Source organism: Arachis ipaensis, chromosome B10 (assembly GCF_000816755.2).
Source record: "Arachis ipaensis cultivar K30076 chromosome B10, Araip1.1, whole genome shotgun sequence".
In the NCBI taxonomy this organism is placed as follows: Eukaryota; Viridiplantae; Streptophyta; class Magnoliopsida; order Fabales; family Fabaceae; genus Arachis; species Arachis ipaensis.
Genome location: NC_029794.2, coordinates 15,444,186 through 15,456,574, shown reverse-complemented (window position 1 = coordinate 15,456,574; position 12,389 = coordinate 15,444,186).

Sequence of the window (12,389 nt, the reverse complement as noted above, 5' to 3'; positions counted from 1 at the left end):
TGTATATTAAAATAATACTAGTATTTGTTATTTGTATTGCACATATAAATAAGTGACAAAAATAACGTAGATGACAGAGAAGACAAAAATGGATCCCAGCTGTTTGGAGTCTTGTATCACATATGTTTATTTGGGCAAAGTTGACTGCTTAAAAATAGTAAGAATTGTTGCATACATCATATAACATAACATAATGCATTTATGTTTAATATACATAAAATTTGTTTTCGTATAAAAAAGTTTGTCGTACAAAATCATATGCTTGTTATTCAAGTAAGTTTATATCATTTTTAAATTCAAATTAGCAAATATTTGTATAAAATAAATTTAATAACTAAAGTTACTTTTCTCTTGATTAGGTGTTTATCCCTGTATCTGAAACTACTGACGAAGGTCATGAACACTGGTTTTTCGTAGTGATCAATTGTGTTAAAAGACAAATTATTTTGCTAGATCCATTTTTCATTGAGAAACAGTTCAAGTGAAAGAGGACCGCCTTGAAATTAGTAAATCTATTTTCTGTTTTTTTGTTAATTATCTAGATATATGACTAAAAAAGCAAACTCTGACATAGACATAAACAGGCCATTTTTTAGATGAAGTATTGGAAAACCGTCTATTCTACGACTTTGAAGAACTCTTTAAATTGTGAAGAAATCATATTTGGAGTGGTCTCAAAGTCGTAGAATGAACGATCTTCCAATACTTTGTCTAAAAAAATGGCATGTTTATGTCTATGTCATTGTTTTCTTTTTTAGTCATATATCTAGATAATTAACAAAAAAACAGAAAATATATTTACTAATTTTAAGCTTGTCCTCTTTTTCTTGAACTATTTCTCAATGAGAAATGGGTCTAGCAAAATGATTTGTCCTTTAACACGATCGATCACTACGAGGTACATGTGTTCATGACCTTCGTCAATAGCTTCAGATACATGGATAAACACCTAATCAAGAGAAAGTCATTTTAGTTATTAAATTTATTTTATATCAATATTTGCTAATTTGAATTTAAAAATGATATAAACTTACTTGAATAACAAGCATATGATTTTATACGACAAACTTTTTTTATACAAAAACAAATTTTATGTATATTAAACATAAATGCATTATGTTATGTTATATGATGTATGCAACAATTCTTACTCTTTTTAAGCAGTCAACTTTGCCCAAATAAACATGTGTGATAAAAGACTCCAAACAGCTGGGATCCATTTTTATCTTCTCTGTCATCTACGTTATTTTTTGCCACTTGTTTATATGCGCAATACAATAACAAATACCAGTATTATTTTAATATACACTCCTATATACTTACCACAAAAGCTGAAGGTAAAAACTAATTCTCTGGTCAACTCTGTCTTCATCATATCTGCTACTAAGAATAGCACAAGAGAATCAATTGGCTTGCTTGGCATCAAACTCCTGAATACATCTCTACGAACTGTAACCCCTGAAAATACTATATCCTCCTCATAGCTGCCAAAGATAAATTAACATAAATAAAAATAGCTAAACAAATCCACAACACCGTTAAAAAATAATATTCTTATTGAGTTTACTTACTTATCCACCAATATATTACCATACAAGTATGTTGTAATTGCAAGTTCAGTATTGTCCAAACCCTTCGAAGCTATTGGCCTAAAAGATACTTGCACTTACTAAATATAAAAAAATGTTACTGTTGAAATAATAATAAAACTAAACTACTTATTACTTAGTACTCACAATAGGTAGCTCTAATCTAGGAATATTAATTGGAGCAACTGAGTCTCTTCTTCTTTTTTAAGCAATCGACAAATCCGTCCTTGCCTTCCCAATAGAGCATAGCAACAATGGATTATTCGACGCACTACTTTGTTGATTAAGAGTCTTAGAATTGGAACCAAAGACCTTAAACACCTTAGAAGGGGAGCTGACACTATTTTCCAACTATTGAACAAGAGATTGGACTAGTTGAGTTAATTGTTCAACAAAATTAGCTAATGAATCTAAAGTCACTTTGTCCTTCAATGATGGATCGTGTTCACTATAACATTAAAAAAAAGTGAAGACACCATCACCACGGCAATAATGAAGACACATCGTCGTTTCCAGACTTGGCATTGCCACACTTCTCTTCCTTCTCACCCTCGTCCTCTTTGCCGCAACCACACTAACCTCTCTCATTCTCTCTTCCTACTTTCTCCCGACATTAATAACCATCTCCATCACGCGCTCCCTCTTCGTCGAATCCAAACTCCACGCTCTCTCCATTCCACCGCCCTCCGATTCCGTTCCTCCGCGTCAGATGGCGGGGAGTGAGAGACGAAACCCTAAACCCTAAGGCTATTCTCTCCTCTTTCTTTTCTTGGGCCAAAACGAGCATGTTTTCTTTAAGATAGTTTTTTATAATTCTAAATAAAAAAAATATTGCAACATAATTCGTATCTTATTTTTTTAATCGAAAATGTGAATAAATAGACTCGTTACGAAAAAATAATAAAAGAACATTAAGAATAAGTTTATGAAACAAGAACAACAAAAAAATAATTAGTACGTGCTTGTTTAAAATTTCAGTTGGTTCTTGACGGATCTTCATGTTAGAAATAGAGTTTGCCTCATAATCTCTGAAATCACTTAACACACATATCAAGTCATCTAATGGTGATAAGAGAGGATTAATATTAGCAATATAAAGACCAAAGAAGCATGTTTTCAATCATAGCACAAAATCAAGAAGGAAGACATAAAGCATGCAATTAGTATGAATAAATGGGTAAAGAGTTGATAAAAACCACTCAATTGAGCACAAGATAAACCATGAAATAGTGATTTATCACCTCAACAGAAGCAGGCCGATTATTTCTACGCATTTTTACCATTGTAATTAGCTTGTAATATTATGTGTTTGAGAAAAAATACATAACAATAATAAAAGAGAGTTCTTATTATATATCAATTTAAGGTAAATCTGTATTAAATATAAATTCAATCTAATTATTGACAATCTAATTAGTGTTATAATCAACATGAATCACACAGATATAAATATAAAATAATGAAATCTTTTTAAAAGATAATTTTTCAAAAATAAAGAACGAGCAAACAATATTTTATTCTATATATAAAGACACTGCTCAACATGTTATTAGCAAACTATATTCACCATATTATTCTAATTGTATTACATATATTCTTAGGTGATTGACATGTGTAAATGAGAATCATCTGGACCACCTCAACATAGCGAGAAAAAAAGAGACACAAGAGAGGTTAGTATTAATGTTATTGGTAACCAACTATTACATAATCCGTACTTCAACCATATACCTCACATAGTCACATACCCCAATATTTCTATTCTATGTACCACAGTTTTTACACTGCTATAATATATTCTAACCAATCTCCGACAACCATGCATCCATCGCTATACAACCTATTTCTACCATCATTTATCGTAGGTTCAACTGTCACAAATTTTTGGCATCCTACTCTCGTATGTCCTTTTCAATCTACTAATCCAAAAGATACAGATGAAATTCTTAAACTGCTAAAGTCTCCACCACATCATCAGTCTGACTCTGGTAAAAATAAGAAACCATCAAAGCATACAAGTGTATACGATAAGAAGGTATCTGCGGCCAAGAGAAGAATTGTCTGAAATCCACATTTGTCTGAGAGTACGGTTGGTGTGAATATTGTTTCCATTAAAGACAAATTTTCAAGAAATAAAATAATTATACTGAGGACCTCACACAAATCCTAAACCAACGAGCAAAAGGCACTCTTAAAAAAGAGTACACCAAATAGATATTCTATTAGCATGCGTTCCCTAAACAACAAAAAGGCCGAGCACAATAAATGAAGAATTGAATGACCATCTATAAGTTTTCATATCACAAGAATTTGCATCGATCATCTAAGGTTACATAACTTAGTAATCATGCAATTTTATTTTTGCAGTGGATCCCGATTTTATTTAAGCCTTCTGCATACATGAATTTGGATAACCTGGATATTAAAATGACAACCTATGTATTTGTACCAAATAAAAGAAGGTTACATATCCCATTATCTATCTATCTATCTATTAAAGCTTAAAAAATGGTACAAAATTAATGTGTTTCATATTTGTAGTGATGAGCAATTGGTAGAGTTAAACCCCAAAATAGTCTTTGAGATTGGCGTCGTGCACTAAAACTGTCCCTGAGATTTCAATTGCACTAATTACGTCCCTGAGATTGACAAAAAGTGTACTACGTTAGTCCTTGACCCATTTTCCATTAACAACGTGATGACATGGATGGATGACATGAGCTGTTAGTGCCACGTGTCATTTCATGGTTTGGCCACATGTAATGGTATGATGATGTGGTGACCAGTGACACGTGGCATACTGATATAGATAGTTGTGCCACGTGTCATAATGCTATTTGGCCACATGTTTGTTTATGCCACGTGTCACAATATCCGTCCACATGTCGTCCATTATGTCATCATTGTAGATGTACCAAATTAGTCTCTCACTTTGCATTAAATGACTCATTTTAGTCCCTGAAATTGAATGTCGTGCACCAAACTAGTCCCTTCACCAGTTTTTTTCTCATTTTTTCTATAAATTCAAAATTCTCAATATCTTTGAATGCAATAATTTCAATTCTGTTTTTTCACATGTTATTCAAATATAAGTGCTTTTATAAAATAGTTTTTCTCTTGCGAATACTCCTAACCACCGTCTTAGAGTTGACGTGAAGGCATTTCAATCACCCTCACTACCATCTCCGACCTCTTTCGTCTAGACTGAAGAGGCCGGAGATGGTAGTGGGGTTGCTTGAAGTGACTTCAGTCTAGCCCATTTACACACAATGGAAACATGTATTTCATAAGAACAAAAAAATGTTTGTTTTAATCATTGATTTCTTGTTAAAAACACATGTTTTTGATGAAAAAATGTGTATAATCAATCATATAATTCTCTTTTTATAATAACATACTTATATATTACAAAATTTATCAATGTTAAATTATTATAGAAAAAATTATATAATTAAAACTAAAATCTTAAAAATTTTTATGAAAGCACTTGTATTTAAATGATATATGAAAAAATAGAATTGAAATTAGTGCATCCAAGATATTGAAAATTTTAAATTTAAAAAAAATGAGAAAAAACTGGTGAAAAGACTAGTTTGGTGCACGACATTCAATTTTATGGACTAAAATGAGTCACTTAATGCAAAGTGAGAGACTAATTCGGTGCATCTATAAAATGATGACATAATGGATGACACGTGGACGAATACCATTGCGACACGTGGCACAAATTGACATATGGCCAAATAGCATTGTGACACGTGGCCAAACCATGGAGTGACACGTGTCACTAACAACCCACCTCATCAAGCCATGTCATCACGTCGTTAATGAAAAATGGGTCAAGGACTAATGTAGTGCATTTTTGTCAATCTCAGGGATGTAATTGGTGCAATGGAATCCTAGGGATGATTTTAGGACATGACGCCAATCTCAGAGACCATTTTGGGGTTTAACTCGGTATTGGCAATAAAAAACAAGTTTAGCAAAACTCATGGCAACTTCAAGTCATTAATTCCCAAGGAATGGGTGCATGGGTATGTAAGTGTATAATTAAACTACTATCTCTAGCATACTTTCAATTCTTAATAAATTTATTAATTACCACATAAGTGTTGGATTTGGTGGCTACTATGCTAACCGTGCAGGAGAAAGGAATAGGATGTCAAACACACTAGTATTTGCTAGCTATATTTTCAGTACGCCATGTCTTTTTCAGGTTTGTTACAGTTTTTATTTATTTTATTTTATTGTATAATTGGTATCACTGACTTAGCCCTTGACTATTAAATTCAGCAATTCATACTTGAATGTGATACCAAAATTGAAATTTTGTTGAAACATTATAAAAAAGAATTTATGGAAAAAGTTGATGAAGGTCTAAAAAAGGTATATGATTAATTGTATTTATTATTTTTTTTTCATTGTTTAATGGCATTTATCTTTATGAACTGATCTATACTTTTTATTTTAAAAATTTTTGTATCTAATAATATTCTAATACATGAAAGTTTGTATTAGATTTTTTTATCTGTCAACGAGAACAACATGCATTGGTATCTAGTTGTTTTTTATTTGTGCAATCATCAAACAATTCTGCTAGACTCCCTACCAATTGTTTCAAATAAAAGAGGGAAAGAGATCGAGTATTGTAAAGCTGGTAAATTAACTTTTCCCATTTTCAGTTTTATGACATTTTTTTTAAAAGTTTCAAATAACATCCTTTATTTTAATTTTTTTCCTATATAAATAGGCAAAATATCTGGAAGATATGCTCAAGTATGACTCGTTTTATAAATACAACACTCCATATTGGCTACAGATACTTGATTTTGCATTTGTGGATACGCTAGAAGTAGGAGAACAAGCTCCTGTCTCGTAAGGAATATCTGTATTTGTGTTTTTCTCTTTGAAATATTTATCTGTATAAGCTAACCACGTCTTATTTAACACAGTAATGATTGTGGGATATAGGTGGCAACCTGGATGACAAACTATAAGAAGACGTATTGTTATACAATAAATATATTATTTTTTGCTTAAAAAAAATAGTACATCATTTACTAATGTGTATGGTTTTGTTAGTAACCTTAAATATTTTTATTTTTTAGGTTAATGATAGTACAAGGATGCGACTTACGTTAGATTTGATTCTAAGGCTCCACAATTTGATGTTGTATAATGTCATTAACTCTACTACCAGGAATTACAATAAGTATAAACAAAAAGATTCAAACAATAACTATATTTTCTATGGGCTCTTTCTGAAAATTGATGTTTTTGTCTTTAGTTCAATTATATTTGAATTTAGATGAAGCTTAATTTTCACTCTAGCATTTCTATTCTTTGAACCACTTCTGTGTTGTAAGCTAGGCAAGTCCTCATATTTGGAATAATATTAAAAGTTACTAGCAATATATATGTATAAATAAATTACTAGTTATTGTATAAAGTATAAACAACGGAAGCTGATATTACAAAGGTTTATTAAGAACGTGTAGTTAAATAAATTCAGTGCTGCCATTGTCTTGTAGAATTAGTTGTTAGTGAATGCAATTGAATAAACAAAAGCAGTTTCTGAATCTGTAATAAAAACAAAAAAGTTGAAAGTAACTCATAAGGAAAGCTATATGTATTAACGAAGTCAATCTTAAAAAGAGTTATCTGATCTTTCTGTTTAGTTATTACTGATGATGAGGAACAAGAATGCGACTAATTATATTAAAGAAAGGTCAAGCCCAAACAAGTTTTCATTATTGATTCATATGAACCATTAAACCATTTATTCTTTCTTTTATCAATTATTATATCATGTCCTTTTTGAACTGGAAGTATATTATAGCTTTGACTAAAGAACAAAGCTTCAAATAGATATTTATTGCCAAGTAGTTGAACAACTTTGTAAATTGCTGATGGCTTATTCTACAAACTCATTAACTGATACTCTTCCTCTCTTCCATAGCATGATTCTAAGCGTCACTGCCACAAAAAATATCAATTTCATTCGCATATGATATCAACTTAATGTGCCAACTCAGTTTACTATTGTCAGAGATGAATTTAGGTCTAACATCTGTCACAAATTAAAATTTGAGTAGTTAACTTTTGGTATAATGCAATTTAAAGAGCCTTTTGGTATTTATCTTTAGAATGAAAGAAAAAAAAAATCTTACATAATGATATTAATAAGGATACTATATTGTTTTACTTTTACAATATCAAAGAGTTACATGTATGCTACAGACTTTGTAGCAAGACAGTAGTTAATGAACATGCAGCAATTTTTACACACAAATTAACATGCAGCAATTTTTACACACAAATTAACATTAAAAAATGTTTAATTATTTAGTTGGTTTCTATAGTTTTGCAAAATTTTTAATTAGGTCCCTATACTTTTTTTCCTTTTAATTGGGTCTCTACACTAAATTTTTTTTTCAATTGAGTCCCTACACTTTTTTTCCTTTTATTTGAGTTCCTGTACCAATTTTTTTTTTAGTTAGATCCCTATACAATTAAGCCAATTACTACCAAAAGGGACCTAATTGAAAAAAAAAATTAGTGCAGGGACCCAATTAAAAGGAAAAAATATATAGAAACCAAATTGAATATTTCGCAAAACTATAAGACTCAACAGAATAATTAAACCTTAAAAAAAATATCTAATCAAGATGGAATAAGCTGAAAGCTTCCTCAAAGTGCAGATCAATGCCCTCAGGAGCTAATGAACATTCACATATGCTTTTTACTTTGTTAATCTGCATATATTAATATAAACGGATAATATTAGCATGAAACTTGTAAATCACTCTTTGATAGCATTATGAAATATGGACTATAAGAGAAGAATTAAAATAACCCTATAATGAAAATGAAAAAACTTTTTATATGGATTATAAGAGAAGAATTAAAATATCTAAGCCAAAAAAATTTTTTTTTCCCTTTTCCACCATAAAAAAATAAATGAAAATCACAATTCACATTATGCAATAGTCAATATGCATCTCAAATTGCAATATAATAATAAGCTTGATTTTCATTATTTTTTTAAATTATGAAAAATATTATGAAAATAAAGATTAGAGTTTAAGAAGGAAAGAAAGATAAAAGAGGATTGAGAGTATAAGAGATGACTTTATTAATGATTGGTGCATACAGAACTCCAAAAGGGGGTTATTTATAGTCAAGAGTCTAACTTCTAGCTGACTCAGTTAGGTTGACTAATACTATCTATTTGAAATTTAAAATACAATTACAATCTAGGACATTCATAACAGATATCTTTATAACACTCTCCCTTGGATGTTCCTAGTGGTAATACGTTAGAAAGCTGTCTCATTAAAAACCTTACCAGAAAAAATCCAATGCGATAAAAATCATGGTTAAGGAAAAGAGTATGGTCCGTATTACTCCCCCTAATGATTACATCACTTGATATCTCTTAGTTGGCGCATCCTAGTCTTGTATACTAGCTTCTTAAATGTTGAAGTAGGTAGTGCTTTAGTGAACAAATCTGCTAAATTATCATTGGAATGAATTTGTTGAACGTCTATATCACCACTTTGTTGAAGATCATGAGAGTAGAAGAGCTTGGGTGAGATATGTTTTATTTTATTTCCTTTGATGTATCCCTCCTTTAGTTGATGTATGTATGTAGAGTTATCTTCGTATATGACTGCAGGTATTTTCTTCATCGGTAAACCACACATATCTTGAGCATGTTGGGTGATTGACCTAAGCAAACACATTCTCGAGTTGCTTCATGAATTGCCAATATTTCTGCATGATTTGAGGAGGCTGCAGCTATAATTTGCTTTGTTGAGCGCCAAGATATAGTTGTTCCTCCACTTGTGAATAAATAACCTGTTTGTGACCTGCCTTTATGGAATTAGAAAGAAAACCTGCATCTGCATATCCAACTAATTGAAATATTGTTTCATTAGTTACATAAACCCTTATCAATAGATCCTTGAATGTATCTTAATATATGTTTGACATCATTCCAATGTCTTCTAGTCGGACAAGAACTAAATCTTGATAACAAGTTTACTGAAAATGCTATATCTGATCTTGTATTGTTAGTGAGATACATTAGTGCACCAATAGCACTAAGATAAGGTACTTCAGGACCAAGGATCTCTTTACTTTTACAAAGTCGAAATGGATCTTTATCCACAACTAATGATCTCACTACTATTGGAGTACTCAATGGGTATGCCTTGTCCATATAAAATTTTTTCAAAAATTTCTCAACATAAGTTGACTGATGGATGAATATACCATCCTTCAAGTGTTCAATTTATAAATCAAGGCAAAATTTTGTCTTGCCAAGATATTTCATTTTAAATTCTCTTTTTAAATAATCCACAATTTGTGGAATCTCTTTGGGTGATCCGATGATGTTTAAATCATCAACATATACTGTAATAATAATAAATTTGTATTCAAATCTCTTTATAAACACACATGGACATACACGGTCATTTTTATATCCATCTTTGAATAAGTATTTACTGAGACATTTATTCCACATAAGCCCGGATGTTTTAATCCATACAAGGACTTTTGAAGTCTTACTTAAAAAATTTATGAAGAATTATTATATGCTTCCGGCACTTTGAATCCTTTAAGGGCTTTCATATAAATTTCTTTGAAAAGATGGTGATTCAATCCCAATTTTTTCTTGTAATAGTCTTGTAATTAAAGGGTGTCAAGGGAGGTCTTATGAAAGGTTTTGGAAAGGAAAAGAGTAAGAATCGCATATATTCATGCAATTAGGTAGCGTTTGGTGGAGATACAGAGACGGAAAGACTAAGACTGAGAGACAGAGACTAAGAGACAGGGATTGAAATAAATCTCAGTATTCTGTTTGGTGCAAAATGGGAGACAGGAATTGAAATAAGAATGAAACTCTAATTTAATTTGCACAAAGGGTAAAATTGGAATTAATTAATTGAAATGAAAGTATTTTAGGTATAAAATGTTATTTAAGTTTCAGTCTCCATCTCTAAAAATTTCAGTCCCCTGTGTCCCTATTTTTTGGAAGTACTGAAATACTGAAATTTTAGAGACAGAGACAAAAATTTTAGTACCAGTCTCTGAACTAACACACACGATACTGAGTCTCAGTCTTTCAGTCTCTGTCTCAGTACCTCAAAACAAACGCTACCTTAAAGACATGTATGATGGGGTTACAGCTAGTGTGAAGACTTAAGGTGATGTGACAGAGGAATTTTCTATTGGTATAGGATTACACCAGGGATCATCATTAAGTCCATATCTTTTCACATTAGTCTTGGATGTACTCACAGATCATATCTAAGAGCCTGTGCCATGGTGCATGCTTTTTGCCGATGGAGAGAAGTTCTAGAAGTGTATAGTCTGCGCATAAACTATAGCAAGACGGAATCTATGGAATGTATGTTCGGCCGCCGAAGAAAAAACCTTAATATATAAATGTAAAGATTGGAGAAAATATCCTACGAAAAATTAAAAGTTTTAAGTATCTTGGGTGCATTATACAGGATAATAGAGAGATTGAATATGATGTAAATCATAAGATCCAAACAGGTTGGTCAAACATAGTTAGTTGAAGAGAGTAATTCAACTGAATTCTTCTTAAATAAAGATTTCAAATAAAATACTAAAATTAATCATCAATATTATGACTGTGAATAATGCAAGTATATCAATCCCCATCCTCTACCCCATTTATTTGCGAGAGCAGATCTCCATCTCCATAAAAATTTGTAGATTGTGTTAGTCTTTCACATAAATGATCCCCACGAATACCTACCCATGCGAGTTTTTTTGCCATTCTTAGTTATAATCATATAAAAAATAAATTCTAATAGACAAACATATGGAATAAATCTCTATAGTAATCTCTAAGATTCACGCATTACCCAATATGATCTTCGAGATTTCAATTTCACTATTATAATCTTCTAGATAGAGCTTCGGGCACCATAACGGTCCTTGAGCATCTTTCTGGCAAAGAGTCAGCTATCGCAATGCTGACGTGGCATCACTTTGTCACGTTGGACCCAATTTGGTCCCTCCTCCTATGAGCCACTTAGTTCTGGCACTGCTACCACTGCTAGAGTCCCACATTCTTGGTGTCGATGGGAGGGGTGTATGTGAGGAAGAAGAGGAAGAATAGTGTGTCCAGATTTAGGATGGCGTTTCAAAGGAGCTAGCGTGCCGGAAAAGAAGCGGTTGTCGATGGTGCTGGTGTTGAACTTCGTCGAGAGGAAGGAGGTATAGGCTTGTGAGGGAAAGCCGGCGATGGTAGGGGCGGTTAACATAGTGAGAGGAGAATAACGTGCAGTGGGCGCTGGGGAAGGCTGGCGAGGACAGGGTACACGTGGTGGTGTCGGAGGACCAGGGCACCATAGTGGTCCCTGAGCATCTTTCCAGTGAAGAGTCAGTTATCATAATGCTGACGTGGCATCACTTTGCGATGCTGGACCCAATTTGGTCCCTCCTTCTCCGAGCCGCTTAGTTTTGGCGCTGCTACCACTGTGGGAGTCTCGTTCTTGGTGCCGCTGGGAGGGGTGTATGTGAGGAAGAAGAGGAAGAATGGCATGTCGAGATTCAGGAAGGCGTTTCAGAGGAGCATGCCAGAAAGGAAGTGATCGTGGATGGTGTCGGTGCTGAACTTTGTCGGGAGGAAAGAAGTTCAGGCTTGAGAGGAAAAGCCGACGACGGTAGGGGCGATTAACGTAGCGAAAAGAGAGAGCAATGTGCAGTGGGTGCTGGGAAAGGCCGGCGAGGACAGGGTACACGTGATGGTGTCGGAGG